The sequence below is a fragment of the Leptodactylus fuscus genome, chromosome 11, assembly GCF_031893055.1.
Source record: "Leptodactylus fuscus isolate aLepFus1 chromosome 11, aLepFus1.hap2, whole genome shotgun sequence".
Lineage (NCBI taxonomy): Eukaryota > Metazoa > Chordata > Amphibia > Anura > Leptodactylidae > Leptodactylus > Leptodactylus fuscus.
The window spans coordinates 4484668-4489474 of record NC_134275.1 but is presented as its reverse complement, the minus strand read 5'-3'; positions in this window follow the sequence as shown (position 1 = coordinate 4489474).

Genomic DNA, 4807 nt, shown 5'->3' with positions numbered 1-4807 from the left:
AGCTGAAGGACCTGCCGTGACGTCACGATCATGTGATCAGTCATGTGACTGGGAGGGCTCAGGCAATAAGATACAATGTATCCTGTGTGTGTATACAGTGTGTTATGTGTATGTACTGGGTGTACACTGTGTGCTGTACTATGGCTATATATAGTCTATGTATGTACTGGGTGTACACTGTGTGTTATCTGTGTGCTGTACTATGGCTATATAGTATGTTATGTGTATGTCCTGGCTGGGTGTGTATACAGTGTGTTATGTGTATGTACGGGGTGTACACTGTGTGCTGTACTATGGCTATATATAGTCTATGTATGTACTGGGTGTACACTGTGTGCGGTACTATGGCTATATATAGTATATGTATGTACTGGGTGTACACTGTGTGTTATCTGTGTGCTGTACTATGGCTATATAGTATGTTATGTGTATGTCCTGGCTGGGTGTGTATACAGTGTGTTATGTGTATGTACGGGGTGTACACTGTGTGCTGTACTATGGCTATATATAGTCTATGTATGTACTGGGTGTACACTGTGTGCGGTACTATGGCTATATATAGTATATGTATGTACTGGGTGTACACTGTGTGTTATCTGTGTGCTGTACTATGGCTATATAGTATGTTATGTGTATGTCCTGGCTGGGTGTGTATACAGTGTGTTATGTGTATGTACGGGGTGTACACTGTGTGCTGTACTATGGCTATATATAGTCTATGTATGTACTGGGTGTACACTGTGTGCGGTACTATGGCTATATATAGTATATGTATGTACTGGGTGTACACTGTGTGTTATCTGTGTGCTGTACTATGGCTATATAGTATGTTATGTGTATGTCCTGGCTGGGTGTGTATACAGTGTGTTATGTGTATGTACGGGGTGTACACTGTGTGCTGTACTATGGCCATATAGTATGTTATGTGTGCACTACAGAGCTGTGCGTGTATACAGTGTGTTAGGTGTGTATGTCCTGGGTGTACACTGTGTGCGGTACTATGGCTATATACAGTATGTTATGTGTGCACTACAGAGCTGTGCGTGTATACAGTGTGTTATGTGTATGTCCTGGGTGTACGCTGTGTGTTATCTGTGTGCTGTACTATGGCTATACAGTATGTTATGTGTGCACTAAAGAGCTGTGTGTATATACAGTTTGTTATGTGTATGTACTGGGTTTACACTGTGTGTGCTGTACTATGGCTATATAGTAGTGTGTTATGTGTATGTACTGGGTGTACACTGTGCGTGCTGTACTATGGCTATACAGTATGTTATGTGTGCACTACAGAGCTGTGTGTGTATAGTGTGTGTGTGTGTGTGTGTGTGTGTGTGTGTGTCCGTCCTGGGTCTACACTGTGTGCTGTACTATGGCTATATATAGTATGTTATGTGTGCACTACAGAGCTATGTGTATGTGCTGCGTACCTCCCAACAGTGGTGTAACTAAAGTCTTGTGCACCCCAGCGCAATCTTATGTCCGGGGCCCCTAGCTCATCCTGATAGTGATGGTTACGGGCGCTAAGGAGTTTAATCCACCTTAGTGTGGTCGGGTAATCTGGGGGTCTCCTTGGTTTATGGGCCAGATGGAAGCTGCAATCTCAATACTGATGTCAGTGGTTATGGGCCCCCTAAGGCTCCTGGGTCCCAGAGCGACTGCACCCCCTCAAGTATCTCCCCTGCTTCTCAACTTACAAAAGGTAGTAGCGGGACAGAATGTGTGGTGCACTGTGTGTGCGGCGGTAAATTTTGCTCCACTCACTTCTGATCCATTTTTCTACGTGCCCCTATACAGAATAATCCTCCTACAATTACCCTAACATTATGTGCCCCCGCATTATAATGTTCCCCTCCAATTGCCCCACAGTATGAATAAACTAGAGGGGGGGGGGATTAAACTATGGGGGTAGTTGGATGTGGACATTAAAATGGGGCAACTAGAGTCAGACATGTCTACCTCCAGCTACCCCAATGGTTTAATATTTTCCTCCAGTTGCCCCCAGTTTAATGTCCCCCTCCAGCTGCCCCCTCAGTTTAATGTTCCTCTTCATCTCTCCAGTTTAATATCCCGCTCCATCTGCCTCTAGTTTAACATAATAAAACACTGATACTCACCTTTCCTTGCTCCCTGGCCTCTCTGTGAAGTCTCTTGTCCTGGGCTGTTCAGGGAGCTGCAGGCATCATGTGAGTGACATCATCACATCGCGCCTATAGCTCCCGGGGACGGAGCACACAGGGATGTGCTGCAAACAGAGCAATGAAGCAGGAGCTGTCTGAGGATGGTTCAGCATTGTATTTAACTCATCTGCATCTTCCAGGTACCGGGACATTCCTCCTGTCGACTGAGACAGCAGGACAGGATTGGGAATCTGGGATGGTTGGGAGGTATGGTGCTGTGCATACAGTAGAGGGTGTATGCAATATGTTGTGTGTGCCTTGCATAAGTGTGTATATGTCATATATGTGCTGCAGGGCTGTGTGTGAGTTTATGTAGCAGAGTTATTCATGTTGCTGCTGTTGCTGTATGTTTAAAGGGGTTGTCCATCCATAGCATCCCCAGCTGTCCCCATTCAAATGAATAGAGCGTTGCACTTTGTCCAACCAACCACTTCTTTGAAATCTGGGGTAGATCCCAGCTCTTGAGATCTATGGGATCCCATCAGTGCGACAGCCACCGATCAGCAGCAGGATAGGGAGCAAGCCTCTTTAATATCTTGTATACCTGCAGTATTGCTGTACGTTGAAGGCTTCATTCACACCTGTATCAGAATGTCTATATAAATTTGCACTCATGACTTTTTTATCCGTCGCTTTCAGTTTAAAAGCAGCAAACCCCATTAATTCTTCCGTATGGAACAATTGTGGCCAAGAACTGGTGTAGATTTCTGCCATAACATTTGACAATTTTCTGTCCCTGACCCACCTTGGTCTCCACACCTTTCTGCCCAATTTAGTAACCAGAAGGGGCATAAAAAGGGCTGTGCACCAGAACGACCCCATCTATATCAGAACACTGGTGTAGGGAGACTATAAATCCTCCCTCCATGTTTAGTGTATGAGCCAGGAAAGTTCCCATCATATACAATGATTGTGCCAGATACCTATAGTAGCAGTACGAAGCGCTAAAGCCCCGAAAGGGAGGCAGCGGACTCTGTTGGTATAATGAGGGCCCATTTAATGCACCGCAGCTTTCCTGACACATCTGGGGAAACGATGAAAAGATCCTAAGTCACAATGTTGTGAAGTAGATATGTAGGATGTCAATCCAAGCTATGTCCACAAGATGTAGCTATACCGCTACATATAATAAAACTTCGTACAGTATTTTATACATCTTTTACCCTTTGGTGACCAAAATTATTAAATGGTGCCATGAAAATGACAAACAAGGGGGAATTTATCAAACCCTCCACTATATAAATCTGGGGGAAAAGGTTACAAAGTAATTGGCGACTTTTACAGATCATTTTATAGCTCATCAACAATGTTACGACTTTTTGGTTTCTTCCCTTTTCAAAAGTGGGTGGAAAGTCGGCATGGTTAGGGTATGTCCACACTCAGTTTTTTATAGGCGGATTTTGACGCGAAATCCGCCTTCAAAAATGGCTGCCATTGACTTCAATGAAACTGACTTCAATAATTCTCTTAATGATAAATTTTCCCCAATCTATACACATGGTAAACCTGAAATTATACTGACATCTATTGTGAAAACATGATTATAGTAGGGAACAGTAGTTCCGCGGGAAAGCAGGGACACCGAGATACACACAGATGACTGGGGTGCTGGGCGTACTGAAAGTAAGGCCGTGCTGCAACCAGCCTGCCGGGAATTAACAGCACGGACTGGATACAGGGATGTCCCCGTGTACAGCTTGTGCATGGGCCGCAAAATAGGACAGGAATAGGCCCTGCCACCCAGCAACATATTGTTCTGCACTGTAATCATTACAGGGCAGTATAATACAGTTTAATGGCCCTTTTATTCCTCCTTCACCCCCCAACTTGATGTTGGGGGTCCCAGGGAGTGAATGGTGTGTATTGATTTCATCATTACTTATTTCTTCTCCTGCCCAGTGCAACTAACGCTGTCAGCTTCAGGGTAACTAAGGGTGGTGAGGGATACTGAAGTCTATAATAAGGGTGTGCCCCCTTACCAGATCCCCTTTCCCTTTACAGAAAACAAGGTCTCTTTACTCACCTTACCGCAGTCCCACGATGAATGGGGCAGCCGAAGTTTCTCCTTGTAGGACTGGCACAGGTTGCGCGATGCAGAGACATCTACACGTCACCTAAAGATATCTAAAGGTAAGAGAAGAAGAGCCTTTCTTAAGGCTATTCCAACGTATGATCGACAAAAAATTCAATTCTAATGGTAGAATCCCTTTAAATGACGCTCACAGGATTCAAGTCATAAGGCTGATTCCCCTTTGGGGATGAGGGTCCTGGGCAACTACCCCTCCCAATGCCAGCCCTGCCTGGACCCCAAACTGAGTATCTGTTCAGACCGCCTGCTGGCGCTGGAAGCTATAGTGATGGACATTGCTGTAAGGAGTTATGGGGAGGGGGCCGGAAAACCCCTTTAAGGGTCAAGACACAAAGACGTCTCATAATTGCTTTAAATTGTAAATTAATGGAAAATTGCAAATGGTTGTTTCCTTGTAGATGAGGAGGAAAGATTCCAAGTATTCCCAGTAACTACCACGACCAATGAGATGAACCCATATCAGAAGGTCACCCCATGTCATGGCCCTATACGTAATTCCGTCTATGATTAAAGGGATTTGATTGGTCAATAATTCTTT